This window comes from Miniopterus natalensis, chromosome 16 (genome assembly GCF_054644295.1).
Source record: "Miniopterus natalensis isolate mMinNat1 chromosome 16, mMinNat1.hap1, whole genome shotgun sequence".
NCBI lineage: Eukaryota > Metazoa > Chordata > Mammalia > Chiroptera > Miniopteridae > Miniopterus > Miniopterus natalensis.
The window spans coordinates 37,055,416-37,071,664 of record NC_142096.1 but is presented as its reverse complement, the minus strand read 5'-3'; positions in this window follow the sequence as shown (position 1 = coordinate 37,071,664).

Sequence of the window (16,249 nt, the reverse complement as noted above, 5' to 3'; positions counted from 1 at the left end):
ACAGCAAATGTGTCCAACAGACAGTTGTTGAGAGGCCCTCCTATGACCAGCCCCTCCCCGTGTGACCTGGAGCCACCTAAGCTAGGAGAGCCTCCGGTTTCCTTAGATGCTCCACGGAGCTCGGACCCTATGACCTTGCACATACAACAATGCTCGGTCACCTGCCAGGTACCCTGTGCCCACCCCTAAAAAGCCAGACATGCATTTTCCAGGCTCAGCACTGGCTTCCCCAGTCGGGTGTGAGCCAGCATGCAGGGCCTGGTCCCCCCCCCATCATCAGCACAGCTCCTGCCCATCCCTAAGGGTGGCAACTTTGGAGCCTGGCCTGGTGGGTCATGGCCATTTGTTACCCAGAGGGACAGGATTGGGGGAGGCTAAGAGTCAGGTTTGAGAATCAGAAAAACATGGGCACAGAGCCTTAATCTCTCCAAGCCTCAATTTCTTTCTCTGCCAAATGAGATGATAATACCAACATCCTAGAATTAGTGTGAGAATTAAAGAGTAATGCAGCGGTGCCAGGAAAGTGCTTGACCCCTAATGCTTGGCTCGCAGTAGACAGAGTAATTATGAGCACACGTCCTCTCAAAAATGATAGGAACTTTAACGTCACCTTTCCTGGTGACAAAGTGAGAAATCAGACACCAATCTCCTCAAGGCTTGACATGCGGTCAGTGACCACACGAAACCTGGTGGAAGTTTCTAGAAGAGCACCCACTGTGGGAAGGAGGTGACGTTAGCACGGGGAACACCCACCCAACCAAGGGTCAGGGCTCTGCCCACTTGCAGGAACAATGCTGACCCCACCCCGTACGCAGGCGTCCGCACAATGGGCCCCTGTCACAGAGCTGCAGCCCCACGTTCACAAGAACGCATTGTCCGAAGTGCAGGCTCAGTTCCTGCTCAGCTGGAACCACTTGGAAATCCGACCCCGGGCTCCCGGGCCCCCGGGCCGGCTCCAGCTCCGGTGCCAGTCAGCTCCTTCCCTGTCCGGGCTCGTTTCGTCTCTGCTGCAGGAAGAAAGCTCTAGAGCCCCTGGGGCAGTGAGCCCCCCAGGCTGTCCCGCTTTCCCTTCCAGACTCGTGCCGGTGGCCTGGGGTCCACTTGCCCACTTTTTGGGTCTGTACCAAAGTGGAAGGTGCCGGGTTGGTGAGCCAGCCCGTGAGGAAGGAGAGAGGGAGCAAGTTAAGGGCGCAGAGAGGAGGCAGAGGACGAGCCGAGTCCGGGTGAAGTTCCCTGAGAGCCTGTTCAGCCCCCGAGCACGTGCGCGCCCTGTGACCCACACCCCCAGGCCGTAATGTGTGCTCTGGGCCAAAAGAATGTGCTGGAGCGTCCATAGCGTGACTACTTAAAAGAGTATAAACCTGTAAGCAGCCCAAATGGCCACCAACAGAATGCTGAATAAACTGGTTCTTATTCACAGTGTCCACAGTAATGAGAATGGACCCTGTGCCACCACCCACAGCAATTCAGATGAATGTCACAAACCATGTTCAACACAAGAGCCAGACTCAAAATAACTCACCTTTGATTCTCCGTAATGTACAAAAATAGGTAATCTCTATGGTTACAAGACAGAATCGTGTTTACCCCAAGGGGAACTTGAAGGAGATGCTGGAACTTTAAACACCACCTTCCCTGCTGACATGTGAGAAATCAAAGACGCCAGTCTCCTCCAGGCTTGACATGCAGTCAGTGACCACATGAAACCTGGTGGGGATTTCTAGAAGAGCCGTTTTAGGGGTGCAGACACTGTTCTGTTTCTTTCTCTGGGCGCTGGTCATGCAGGTTTTTCCAGTTTGTGAAATTCGGAGAGCTGCTCACTTCCGATCCTGCTCTTCTCTGCGTGTGATGCCCCGGGGGGTGCCCGTCAGCGTTTAACCAGCTCTCCCGTCGCTTTGACTTAATTTCCCTGCTGACCAATGGTGCTGGGCATCTTTTATGTGCTTACTGGCCATTTGTGTGTCTTCTTTGGAGAAATGGCCAATAGAAACTGAACATTTAAAAACTGGACTGTGTGTCTCGTCGGTACTGAGTCGTAGCAGTTGGTCTGTCTTCTAGATACAGACCCCGTATCAGACGCGACCTGCGAACCCTTTCTCCCGTCCTGTGGCTTCTCTTCCTTCCACTCTTTTGAACATGGGCGCGTCTTCAGACGATGGAACTTGCAGAAACGATAAACCCCAAAGGCTTCAAAGGCCAGGCAAAGAACCTAAACGTGTGAGGCAACCCTGGGCACTTCTCGGGCGACGCTGTTGCCCGGGCCACGCTAAGCATGCCCGTGGCCTCTGGCTCGCCGATGTGGACGCTGGGTTTTCTGGCCCTGGGTTCGATGCTGCCAGGCCCCTCGTGGCTGAGCGAACGCGGGCAAGTCCGCCAGCTGCTCCGAGCCGTGAGTGTGCCTGTCCATGAAATGCGGGCACTGCTGCTGCCCTCAAAAGGTGTACAGCGAACGGCAACTTGTCCCGTTTTAGCACAGGCCCTCCTGTATAATTTTTGACTATGTGCACATTTTACTTTGATAAATATTTTTAAAAATAAACTCGAAGACCCATACCTGGTATAAGTTAAGGGCTCCAGACATGACAGTCCCGCCTCACCCTGAGATTTCTGCAGGGCCTGGCCCAGCCCCTCTGCCCTCAGCCTCCAGGGTCTTCTCAGTGGCCCAGAGCTGCTGCGGTGGAGGGACCCGAGCCCTCCTCTCAGGGCAGCGCGGGGGGCGAAGGGCTACGCGTCACTGCTTTTTATTTTTATGAAAAAAGAGACAGACGTGCTCGCAGCTTCTTAGGCCAATAAGAACTTTACCAACAACTGAAACCAAAAGAAAGTGTCATCTTTCTCTCCTTTCGAGAGGAAACAGCTCTTTGGCCCAGCAAGAGTTTCTCTGTCTCCCCCGCAGCACCCAGCACCCCACCCCACAGAGGGGAGCCCAGCTGGGCCTTCTGTGCCCCCTGAGCCTCTAGGCCTGGACTGCCCTGCGGGCCACCAGCAAGGTGACTCCCACCGCCAGTTTGGTCCTGCAGACAGGTTGCAAAGCGGTCTGGGGGGCGCAGCGCAGGTGGTCTCAGCTCCTGGGGGGCTGCGGGCCTGGTGGTTCTGAAAACAAGCTCCTTTTAACAAGCAGGCTTCCCCGGGTCGGGGACACACTGCCAGAGGCTGAGCTGTGGGTGTAAAAATAAAAACGAAACTCTAGTACAGGTTCCTCACTTTGCCCCCTGGGGCCCTTGCCAGTAAGTCACTCCCTTCTGTGAGTCAGCTGGGAAACGCTGGTATCATGATAAGGCAGCTCCCTGCTCAGAGAACCCTCCCTGGGGCAGGATTCTTGGGGCCCAGACACACCTAACTGGGCGAGGTGCCCGCTCCACAGCGCCCATGGTGCCCTGGGGGCAGGAGCTCCTTGGGGAGGCCCCTGCCCCTGCCAACTGACCCATTCGCCTCTGTCCAATCTCTGCAGCTTGGTTTTTCCTCTACTTCACCTTCAGGATAAACAAAGAAACCTGAGTGTGGAAAATGCACCCCTGGCAGCCCAGCCCTCGAGATCCTGAGTCAGCGGGTCAATGGTGGAGCAGGTGGGGCCAGGAATCTGCTCTTGCAGCAGATCCACCCAGGTGACTCGGAGGTGCGTGGTCATGGACTGGCCTTTGGAAAAGAACTTTCACGGATTTCAATTGCTTTTAAATCAAAACAACGTGGGTGCTAAAGCAAAAAGAAAGGCTTACGTGGAAGTGGCCTGAGTTCTGCCCTGGCCTTTGCCACTGAATCCTGTCAGGTCCATCTCTCTGCCCCTCCTTCTCTCTCTCCCTCTAGCCCCTTGCCCACCCCGAGGCCCCTTCCAGTGCCAGCTAGTGCCCTGTTCTCACCAGATCCCAGCACCTCCTAATCTCTTCCAGCAGGCTCTGGGGCTCAGGCTGCTGACTACACGTGAAGCATAGTCCGTGTCTGCCCTTCCCACACCCTGTGCAGTAAGCACATAGTAGGTCCTCAGATAAATTTTTTAAGTAAAACCTGACTCATCCCACGGAAATTATGCTGAGCGAGGACTGCCATGAGCATTATAAGAAGTGGTCCGGCTCTATAAATAAAACCAATTGAACTATTATAAATAAAACCCTGTATGTGCCTGCATCCAAGTAGAAGAGAAGAAGGAATGAAGGGCTCTCTGCTGGGCAGAAGAAATGGGACCCCTGATATGACCACCCCCAGGACTGCTGGACCAGGCGGAGCCTGGGTTCTGGCCTCACTTGGCTCCACCAACAAATGACCTTGGGCAGGGCAGGGCAGGCCTTATCCCCTCTGTTTTAGTTTTTCCTTTTGGGAAACAGGGATTACATGGCTTTGCCTATATCCTGGCACTGTTGAAAGCACTCACGTGTTTGTATGCGTGTGTGTGTGTATGTGTGTATGTTTGTGTTCCCACAAAATTCATATTTAAGATCCTAACCCCCAATGTGAGGATGTTTGTAAATGGGGCCTTCGGGTGGAGCCCTTCTGAATGGGATTTGTGCCCTTATAAAAGGACCCCCGAGAGCTTTCTTTTCCTCCCTGCCATGTGAGGACACGGTGAGCCGAAGGCAGGCCCTCTGCAGGAGTAGCCCTCACCAGACACGAGTTTGCCAGCACCTCGACCTTGGACCCCCCGCCCCAGGACTGTGAGGAATACATTCCTGTTGTGTATAAGCCACTCAGTCTGTGGTAGTTTCCAGTAGCAAGCTGAACAGACTGATACAGTTCCCCCGCGTGTGTGCACGTATGTGCGTGGGCTAGTTTTGACCATGGTAAGTCACGGCTCTGTACCCTGACCCTGTGACGGTGAGCGGTCCCTTGCTGCTCTCCAGGCCGCTCGGCTATAGTGAGTCACTGCAGCAAAGTGGGGGGAGAGGCTCCTTCTCAACTCGGATGAGCCCCATTAGCTTCCCCTCTGGTGCCCTACGAAATGGGCTCAGAGTTTCAGGATGCTGGGCTCCCCACACTGCAGGAAGTCGCCTGTCCCGGCCCCTTGCAGGGCCGCGTCCCGCAGAGGCTTTAGGCACCTGCTGCAAGAGGGCAGCAGCTCTCACGGCCCCAGGGGAGCAGAGCCGGCTGAGCTCCCCGAGAACATTCACGCTCAGGAGGAAGCCTCCCTGGTCCTGGGCGTCCCGGGGCCCTGAGAGGTACAGTGACCCACCCAAGTGCTTATTAACACTTACCAGCACCCTTCCAAACACTTAACATGTCTTCATGTGTGTTAATCTCAAAGCAACTGTATAAAGTAGGTTCTGTTATTATTTCCACTTTATGAGAGAGTGTAGTTTCCTACGGCCGCTATAACAAATGACCACAAGCTTTGTGGTTGACAACAGCAGTTTATGCTCTTGCCGTTCTGGAGGTCAGGAGTCTAAAATCAAGGTGCTGGCCAGGCTGTGTTCCTTCTGGAGGTGTCAGAGGAGAATCCATTTCCATGGCTTGTCCAGCTTTGAGAGGCTGCCTACATTCCCTGGCTTGTGGTCCCTTCCTCCATCATCCACGTCTGTCACTCCAACCTCTGGGTACATTGTCACATCTTTTTCTGACTTTGACCCTCTCTCTACCTTTGTAATTAACTGTGATGACGTTGTGCCCACCCAAGTAATGTCCCATCTCAAGATCCTTAACCACATCTGCAAAATCTCTCTTGCTATGTGAAATAACATATTCACAGGTCCTGGGATAAGAACATGGACCTCTATTGGGGCTGGGGGTGGGTATTCTGTCTATTACAGCTTAAACAACTCTCCCAACATCACACAACGAGAGAGTGGACAGTCTGAGTCAGACGATGCCCAGGTGGCACAGTGATCCCTCAAATCTCTGTGATCATATGTTTGAGATCTGTGAGTTCCACCCCCTTCTCTTGACCAGCAGCTCTCAGACCAGCAGCAGGCAGGCTGGGCTCACTGCAGGCCCTGTCCTTGCGCGGTTCCTCTGGCAGTACCCCCAGCCAGCCAGCTGACCGCCTGCAGCCAGGAGCAGAGAGGGAGGCAGGCCCCAGGGCCCTCGGGTGGCCCTCAGGATCATAGCCTTGCTTTCCAGGTCTCCAGGTCTCGGACCGGCTCCCAGCCTGAGGCAACCTCTCCTAGTGCCCGGAGACCCACCTTCCTGGGCTCACACTTAGTCCTGTTCCCAATAGCTTTACTTTCTTTCAAGGAGCATTTACTGTGCACTTACTGTGTGTCAGGCCCTGGGGACACCAAGGATAAAAGCACCATCTGTGCCTATGCGCCCCTCAGAGTCAAGTCAGCAAAACCAATGCCCACAGTAGTTAAATAAAGCCACTTCTGGGAGGAGGGCAGACTAAATGACAGCGATCCTCTGGCAACACATAAGAGACACAAAAAATATTAACACGCTGACCAAAATTCCAACTCTTGGGAATTTTTCTAAGAAAAATAAAAGATTTATACTATGCTATTATTTTAAAAACACATGTGACTGGTTAATTATGGTACATCCACCCATATGTAGCCACATACACACACACAGCTACAGAACTTACAAACGTGCTTAATATGTGATGCTTCAGGGCATAACCTAACAACTGCCACGGGGGACTGATTTTCCAAATTAAGGCGCATCGCCACACTGAAAGGCTAACAGTTGTCAAAAAGAAGAAATGAGAAATTCTCTATGTGACAAAAGAGGAAGATTTCTATTTTGTGCATGGTTTATGTATGGAAAATTCCAGAAGGATCTGAGTGCCTTGGTTCTGAGGCCAGAACTATACATCTGTGCTTTTTAAGTGTGACATATATATAATATATTACATATTATATATGAAATAATATATATGTAATATATTTTATATATTATACATAAAATATATATGTAACATAAATTATATGACATATTACGTATAAAATACATAGTAAACTGGTGGTGGCGAGTCTTGGCATAACCCCTTTGGAGAGTGGGTAGGGATAGTTAATACATGGAAGCTATGCATATCTACCCATTTCGCAGGCCTGTACCCATGGGTACAAAGAGATTCTTTCCTACCTGTGCACAGGAGAAATGGAGAAGCATATCCCTGCAGAAACACTTTTTAAAGATCGAAATATTGGACTAAGGCAGATGTTACCCCAGAGGCATGAACGAAACAACTGTGTTGAGTTTATACCGTGGGCTACTCTGCAGTGCTGATTAGTTCTTGGAATGAATTAGCCCATTTTTCTTGGCACGTGTGCTCTGCACTGGGCCCTGTTCTGGCCTAAAGTGACCCCGCTCCCAGGAGCTGGCCCTCCAGTGAGGGGCGCAGGGAGCAGAGTTGGAGAGACGGGAGGACTCGGCGGGTTTCACGCGCTGGTGGTGACCCCGGTGAATCACTAAATGGACAGGCCTGGGCTACATGCAGCAACATGAAAGCGGCGCTGAGCAAAAAAGAAAGTTGCAGAAGGAGTCATACCAAACGAAAGCATGTACGTGAAGTTTTTTAAAGCTACAAATTCTGTATCTTGTTTATGGGTACACAGGGAGGATTAACTGCAAACTCAGGGTAGTGGTTAGCTGGGAGGAGAGAGATGGTGATGGGCATGGAAGGTGACACAGGGCTTCCCTGTCCTGCCTCTTCCTCCAGGAGGAAAGGGGAAGGAGAGGAGGGGAGAGGGAGGGAGGGAGGGAAGAAGGAAGGAGGGAAGGGAGGGAGGGAGGGAGGCAGGGAGGGAGGGAGGGAGGGAAGGAGGGAGGCAGGGAGGCAGGGAGGGAGGGAGGCAGGGAGGCAGGGAGGCAGGGAGGGAGGCAGGGAGGCAGGGAGGGAGGCAGGGAGGCAGGGAGGCAGGGAGGCAGGGAGGCAGGGAGGGAGGCAGGGAGGGAGGCAGGGAGGGAGGCAGGGAGGCAGGGAGGGAGGCAGGGAGGGAGGCAGGGAGGCAGGGAGGGAGGGAGGGAGGGAGGCAGGGAGGCAGGGAGGGAGGGAGGGAGGGAGGCAGGGAGGCAGGGAGGGAGGCAGGGAGGGAGGCAGGGAGGCAGGGAGGGAGGCAGGGAGGGAGGCAGGGAGGCAGGGAGGGAGGCAGGGAGGGAGGCAGGGAGGCAGGGAGGGAGGGAGGGAGGGAAGGAGGGAGGCAGGGAGGCAGGGAGGGAGGCAGGCAGGGAGGCAGGGAGGCAGGGAGGGAGGCAGGGAGGCAGGGAGGGAGGCAGGGAGGCAGGGAGGGAGGGAGGCAGGGAGGCAGGGAGGGAGGCAGGGAGGGAGGCAGGGAGGGAGGGAGGGAGGGAGGGAGGGAGGGAGGCAGGGAGGCAGGGAGGGAGGCAGGGAGGGAGGCAGGGAGGGAGGCAGGGAGGGAGGCAGGGAGGGAGGCAGGGAGGCAGGGAGGGAGGGAGGGAGGGAGGCAGGGAGGGAGGCAGGGAGGCAGGGAGGGAGGGATCTGATGCAAACGTGGCTAAATGTCGGCTGTGACGGAGTCCGTGGAGGCTAGAACTGGAGCTGGCCCTGGAAGGAAGCCATGAAGTGCCCAAGTCCCGCGGCAAGAAGAGCAGAGGACATGCCAGGAGCGAAGAGCTGCCTGGACAGAGAGGCGATTTTCTGTCATTAGGCCAAAACGCTTTCACAGCTCGAGAGAAGTGAATACCGAGCTGGTCTCCTGGAGGGAAGCTGCCGTCAGGGCGGCCTGCTCGCCGGCCGCCTCCGCACCAGGCCCACCCTCCTCCGTCACTTTGCTCGCCTTTGTCGCGCACCCCTTCCTCGGGCAGCCTGAGCCCGGGGTCTGTGGGCAAGGCCGGATTCTCCGTGGGGCACCGTGGGCGCCGCCCACACGCGGCCCGGCTCAGGGAGGCCTCCTGCTGTCCGGCTCCCGGGGGGCTGCCGAGCACCTGCTGGCGCCAGGCCTGCGCTGGGGGCAGGACCCCCGTTTTCTTATGCTGACATTCAGCGGGAGGAAACAGAACATGAGTAAAATAAACACTATCGGAGACCAGATGGCAGAGAGAATAAGAAAGGAGATGGTCTGCCAGGGACCAGGGTCGCTTGGTCATCCCAGGGTAATGTAGAGGCTTCTTTTCCTCAACAGCGTTTAAAGCAAACTTTTGTCTATTAAAAAATCGTGTTTTCGGCTTAGGATTCTCTTTCACCAAAAGGAGAGGGACCCGAGGTTAACAGTGTGACTGTCCCCGCGGTGCGCCGTTGGAAGGCGTCCTGATGGGTCCCCGCATCCCTCTGCTGAGCCAGGAACGGGCTCCATGTCCCGGCCGTGACCATGTCCGCTCCTTCCCGCCCTCAGGGCCGCAGGAGGGCAGCTCCTCTCGCCAGCCAGCCACCCACCGGCTCCAACGTTTCACTTTCCTTAAACTGTAAAACACAAATGTCGGCGGGACTAGGACGGTCAGAGGCACCCACTTCTCTCTTCCTTTGTGAGGCATGTTTTTCTTTTTAAGGATAAAAGGCAAAGGAATGGGGCTTTCTTCTCCCCAGAAATGATTTGAGGCCACCATTCCATGAGGACCATGGGGCTTGAGCTGGGATGGGAGGTGACGGATGACACCTTTCTGCACTGTCTCTGACCGTCGGGTCCCCAGACAGCCACCAGCGTGACAGCCAGTGATAAATGCCACGCGAGACGTGGCTGTAGGAAGTCGAGGCAGAACCGAGGTTATGGCAGCAGGGACACTCGGGTCTGGTGGCCGTGGGGCTGGGCTTTGAAGGTGAGAAAGGATCCCCGAATGGGGCCCGGAGGCTGGGGCCCTGACCCTTTCCACCCCCTCAGGAGCCCCTGTCCTTGCCTCTCCTTCCCAACGTCTCAAAACGGTGTTCACTCCATTTCCTTTCGGTGGTTTACGGCTGGCGGATAAAGCCGGCCCGCTACCCCGTCTTGGACAGAAGCCCCAGATCTGTTTTTACTGGCAAAACCTCTTCCTGTTGGTGACCCCCGCTCTCACGTTCAGGTGACTTCCCAGGGACGCAGTGACCAGGTTTGAAAGGGTGAACTTGAATTCTAGAGCCAGTTCTCAGAGGGAGCTAACCACGGGCTTAGAGTCTGAAGACCGGGTTCAAGTTCAGCTTCTGCTGCTAATAGGTGACCCTGGGTAAGACCCTTCCACCCCTGGCTGCCGTTTCCGTGTCTGTCAGGTGGCAGTCACTGTACCTGCCCCACCTCGGGGGACCAGGGCTTGAGGGTTGAAGAGAATGTGTGTAAAATCCCTCCGCAAACGCGAAAGCCCCAGGTAATTGTAAGGTCTTTTTATGACTTGCTCTTAGAGGCCCCCACTTCTATCAACCAAACAAAGCTGGTGCTCAGGGAATAGTTTGTAGCTTGAGCAGCTTATAGTCATGAATGGAAATGAAAAGCGATGATATATACTGAAAAAATCTGTGTCGAAGACAAAGGTAAAGTGTGCAAACATATGTGGGGGTAACCTTTTGAGGATTATCTGTACCTTTCGCCACATCTTGGTTTTCATTTGCATGTAAAACCCAAACTTTTCACTACCGATCACTTTTCTTAGAGCCCTCTGGGGGCTTTTCCTTTTGCATGAGGGTGGCAGAGAATGACTCTTACACGTGCACTGTCACCTCCAAATAGTGATAGTGACTTCACTGGTAAATGCCTCGTGCGCCGAGTCCTCACCAGGCCCCATGAGCTGGACTGTGGTCGTCCCCCTTTTACAGGTCAGTAAACTGAGGCTTAGAGGTGTTGGGGAGTGAGTGCCAGATCCTGTTTCCCAAACCTTTCACTACCAAAGCAAATCAAGTCAGAGTCTAAAAGAGCCAGAATGCTTCCAACTGGAACCCTCAAGTAAACTTTGTGTGTGTGTGTGTGTGTGTGTGTGTGTGTGTGTGTGCGCACATGCATGACCATGTACATCCATGTTTTTCAGGTCCAGCTAACTTCAAGAAAAAAGAGATAAATGACTACCTGTGTGTTACGTGCTCTCGAGTCAGCTCCGACTCCTGGCGACCTTGTGAATGAGTGATGTCCTGTCCTCACAGCCTGCTCAGCTCCTGCAGACTCCTGCCTACAGTTTCTTTTACAGAGTCAATCCAGCTCCTGCTTGGTCTTCCTCTTTCCCTGCTGCCTTCGATTTCCCCCAGCATTATTGTCTTTTCCAAAGAACCCTGCCTTCTCATGATGTGCCTGATGGAGGGCGGCTTGAGTTTTGTCATTGTTGCCCCCAGCGATGTTTCAGGCTTCACGTGCTCTAGGACCCTGGCGGTCCAGGGTCTCCGAAGAGCCCTCCTTCAGCACCACGTTTCAGATGAATCCACACTCCCATCAGCCTTCTTTGGTTTTCTCTAAGGAACATGTATTACTTTCATAATTAGAAAAAATAACTCAGTACACCCCCTCCCTGGGAGTGTGTGCACGTGGGTGTGTGCAGTTGTTAGAGGGTGAGTGTGCACACACCTGTGCTTGTGGACCAGGTTAGAGAGATGACTCATATTACATTTGGAGAGTGGTTTTATTCCAGTGTCATCAGAGGGGGGCATCTCTGCCCCTTGTAATGGAGGGCCACTTGACCTCTCCCTGAACAGGTCTCAGGTCCAAGATTCCCCCTCCACCTAATTGAGTTTTTCTGGACAATGAAAGTTGACCCATTTCCACAGCAATTCCCCTGTAAGTAACCATTTCACAGCAATGTCTCTAAAACAGATCACCTTTCCCAGCCTTTCTGGGGGAATGAGGCCCCTAGTCGAGTGTGAAGGGCTGGTCGCCCTCCACTAGGTGACCCCAGGAAGTTCGCTGTGTCTCCATGTTGCCCTCTTGGTCTCAGTGGGAACTGTCGCTTTCTGATGTACTACGGACACGCCATGAGTCTCTCATCACGACACCTGCCACACACCGGGCGCCAGGCACCTCTGAAATCTGTCCTGCAGATAAACATTCTGTGGTTTGGGCTGGTCCCAGGCACTAGCGTCTACACTGTGGTCTCTACAATTCCCCCAAGAACTCCTTGGGTTCGTTTCCCCCTGGACCCATGTTCTGAGAGGCTGTGTACACCATATGGTAACAAAAACAAGTTACCACAGCCATTGATTAAGCCCCTTCAAGCCAAACTCCACCGTGCTGTGTCACTTGGTGGCACAGCAATCCGACAGCGGAGATGTCATTGTCACCCATTCTGTGTAATGAGGAAGCACGAGGTACAGGGAGGCTAAATACTCTGCCAGGGTCCTGCTGCTGATGGGAACTACAGGCAGGATTCAAACTCTGGCCTCTCCGACTCCACCCTGAGCTTTGCCACTATGCCATGCTCTTTTATCAGAAACATGAATTAAGTTTTAACAATAATTCCCAAACTGCAGCATCCAATCAAAATTCCTTTAACTTTTAATGGTTAGAGGACCACTTATCAAAACTGCTGCTCACAGGAGTTATGCACCCGGTTGCTAAGATCCTGCCATTTGGTCCATTTGTGCAGCCCTAGTGTGGATTTACTGAAATACTGAAAATATACCAAAGCTCACTAGCTTCCTTGTTTTTCAATTCAGGTGAAAGTCTCATAACCTACGGTTAACCTTTTAAAGTGAACAATTCACTGGGTTTACTACATTCACAGTGTTAAGCCACCACCACCACCTTGGTCTAGTACAGAATATTTTTGTCACCCCAAAAGGAAACCCCATATCCATTAAGCAGTTACTCCCCACTCTCTCCCTGCCCCAATCAGCCAGTCCCCAGAAGCCATCGCTCGCTGGGGTTTGAAGGGCAGGCTCTCTGTGCCCCTTGGGACTGCCGGTCCCTCTCTCACCTTCCAGGTGGCGCTCCCCAGCCGGAAGGGGCTTCCTGAGCCTCCTGCAAGCCTCCCCCACGTGGCCTCCTGCAGGTCCAGGAGGGCAGCCCCCAGGGGCTCAGGCTTTGAGTCTCCTCGCTTCGATCTGTTGATTCTGAATGGCTGGAGGTCTGGGGACCCTGACACGCCAGTAAGTGGAATGTCACTGAGTTTGCTTTTATCCCCATGGGGTATGGAATCCGCTCAATTGCAAAATATTCACCAGCAGGCTAAAAATGGAGTCCCTGTGTCTCCTGACTTTCTACCTTCTGTTTCCTTCTACAGCAGACACTCCACAGGGAAATGCGTGTTTCTGAGGGGCTTCTGCGTAGATGATGCGAGGTGCCAGCTCCTGGGCTCGAAGCCTGTGTGGACTGCGCTGCTAGGGAGAATGGGGTTCCAAGAGTGAAGCTAAAATGTGCACGCTGCTTCAGCGCTCACAGAGCATCACGAATTCACTGCCTCATGTAGTCTCTCAAAGCAGATGGCATTATCGTTCCCATTCTACAGATGAGGAAATGAAAGGAGTCAGAAGTTCGAGGACTTGCCCAGGGTTGCACAGCTGGAAATTGTAGGCTGGCCTTCCTGACGCCAAAATCAGTGCTCTTTGCAGGATGCTGGGTGTTATGGACTGAATGTTGGTGTCCCCTCAACATTCATATGTTGAAACCTAGTCCCCCATGGGATGACTTGGGGGGTGGGGCCTTCCGGAAGGCGTGAGGGCAGAGCCTTAATGAAGGAGATTGGTGCCCTTATGCTAAAGACCCCAGAGAGCTACCTCCCCACTTCTGTCACGCAAAGACACAGAGAAAAAGGCCATTGATGAACCAGGGAGCAGGTCCTCACCAGACACCATGTCTGTCAACGCCTCGATCTTGGACTTCCAGGCCTCCAGAACTGTAACTAATAAATGTTTGACGTTTAAATCCCATAGTCTGTGGTATTTTGTTATAGCTGCCCCGACGGACAGAGACACTGGGCTTCTGCCTGCCATTGTCAGGGAAACAGAGCAGGTCTCCGCAGTGGTGACTTGCCAGGGATTTTCCTAGGCATTAATCCCCAGCTCTCCCTTACGCTTAAATTTGTGCAACCTATCAGGACCTGATTGAATGAGCTAAGATCAGAGGCCCAGATGATCCTCTCAGCCCGACTGTATCCAGTGAGACAGACACAGGAGTAGGCCCCTCATCTCGGACATCTCTGAATTCAGTGGGGTGCAGGGTGAGCATATTCCAGCCCCTGCCCATGCTTTCACCTGCTCTTCCCTGCTTCCTGAACCCCACACTGACAGTCCGTGACATTCACACCAATCTCTTGCAGTTCCCAAGCATGCCAGAAAGTTCCTTACCGCTATGCCTTTAAAAATTATTGTGATGACGACAATGGTGATAGCTCTCTCCTGGGTCCCACTAAGTGCTATTTCACTTAACTTCCCACAACCTAATGACATGTTATTGTCAATCCCATTTCACAGATGACCAAACTGAGGCTCAGAGTGGATAAGTGCTGGGCTTTGGAGCCAGGCAATCTGGGGGTCATGCCCAGCTCCCACCACTATCTAATTAGAATGACCTTGAGCAAATCCCATCTCTCTCCCAGCTCCAGTATCTGTGCGAGCCCAAGCATGATGAACCTGCTTCATAGGGCTGCTGTGAGAATTCAGTTAGATGGGCACAGCGTTTGGCACCTGGTAGGTATTGCAAAAATGTTTGGAATTAATGATGCCCACTTTAAGCAGCCAAGAAAGAAACTCAGCTCAGCTCGGCTCTGATTCCAAACTCTTTTCCTGCTTCTCCTAATGTTCATGGTTCGAGACCTGGCTGTTTCACGCCTCCTGGCTCCATCAGGCTAAGGTGGGCACCCGCTTCCCCCTCACGGATGAGAGCCCTGATGCTCGAGCATGCTTCCATGTGCTTCTTTTTCCCCACTTTGCCAAAATGCCTCTCAAAACTCTGAGGGAGGATTTTCCCACCTCCATCTCCTGCTCTCTCTTCAGTCCCCTTCGCCCAACTTCAATGGGCACCCTTCACGGTACCCTCCCCTGGGCTGCTTTCCTACAGGTAGAGTCCCTTGGCATCCGTGTGCCCCTCGGGACCAGGAGCCCCTGGGAAGTCCTCGGTGCCCCCAGCTCCTAGCCCCAGGCCTGGGCAAGAGAGGGTTTCGGGCATCCTGGTTAAAGAGCCGAGCGAGTTAACCAGCTAAGGCAGGCTTGATGGCATGGGCCCATGCCCACCAGCGCACGGGGAGCTGCTGGGAGGGCGGATGGACCGGAGCTTCCCCCGTGAGGCTTCGGGTGCCCGCGGGCGGTCCGCGGGCAGGTATTTGGGAGAAGTTGTCTGCAATGCTGAGGGAGGTGGCCGGATGTCAAGGCAGCGACAGGCGGCTGGAGAGCTGGAGAAGGCAGAGGGCAGAGCCTGTTTCCAGGCCGGTCCCCTCCGCGGAGAAGCGTGCGTTCCCTGCCGGCACCGCCAAGGGAAAGACGGGGTCCCCGAAACCGGAAGCTGTAATTACAGCGAGGAGCTTATTGTCTGGGAATTTCGGTGCCGAAAGTCCTTGGCGAGCCCCGGGAGCGCACAGCCCCGCCGGCTCCGGGCGCCCCCCGCGCCGGGCGCCCAGCCCCGCAGGTGCCGGCGCCTCCCGCCCGGGCGGGGCTGGGTTAGGCGCCCGCGGTGGCCCGGGCCTCGGGCGGCACTTAGTAGGCCCTCAGTGAGTGTCGGCAGGGCGCCGGATGCGTGTTTTCTCGCTGACCCCGCGGTGGCCGGGCGCTGACCGCCGCCCTCCCCGCGGCCAGGGAGGGGCGCGGGCCCGCGGTCGGGGGCGCGGTGCGGTCGGGGGCGCGGTGCGGCGGGGCCCTCGCGCGCCGACCTCGGGCCGCTGCGCGCCTGGCGCAGGGGGTCTCCCGCCCACGCCCGAGGCCGAGGCCCCCGGGGCCCACGCGGCCGCCGCGACTCGCCCAAGGTCACCCGGCCCCGGGCCCCGCGCCCGTGCTGGGGGCGCACGGGCCGACCGGAGCCGGGCCCCCCGCGGGCTTTCGGGGTGGGGGCCGGCGCGGGGCGGTCCCGGGGCGCCGCGCGCTGACGCGGGGCCCGAGGCGGCGGGGGGGCGCGGGGAGGCGTAGCGGCGCCCTCCCTCCTTTGTGCGAGCGCCGGCCGGCTCGCCAAGGTGAAGGGCGCTTCCTCTTCCTCCTCGGGCGCCTCTTCCTTTTATAGAGATTTCTCGCCTGGCACCCGCCCGGCCGCTGCCTGCACCGCCGCGGCGGGGCCGCTCGCAGACCTGCGGCGGTGACGTGAGACCCGCCAACCCGGAAACGGCGGCTCCGGCGCCCGGCTCCCGCGTCCCGCGTCCCGCGCCCGCCCGCCGGCTGCAGGTACGTGCCCGGGGCCCGCGGGCTCCGCCGCCGCCCGCGCCCTCGGAGCCCGTTGGCACCGGCGAGGGTGCCGGGTGCGGGGCGCGCGTGCGGTGGGGGCCGGGCGGGGGGTGGGGGCCGGGCCGCGCCGGGCGCCGCTGCGGTCGGACAGGGGGCGCCGCTGGGGTGCGGGCCCGC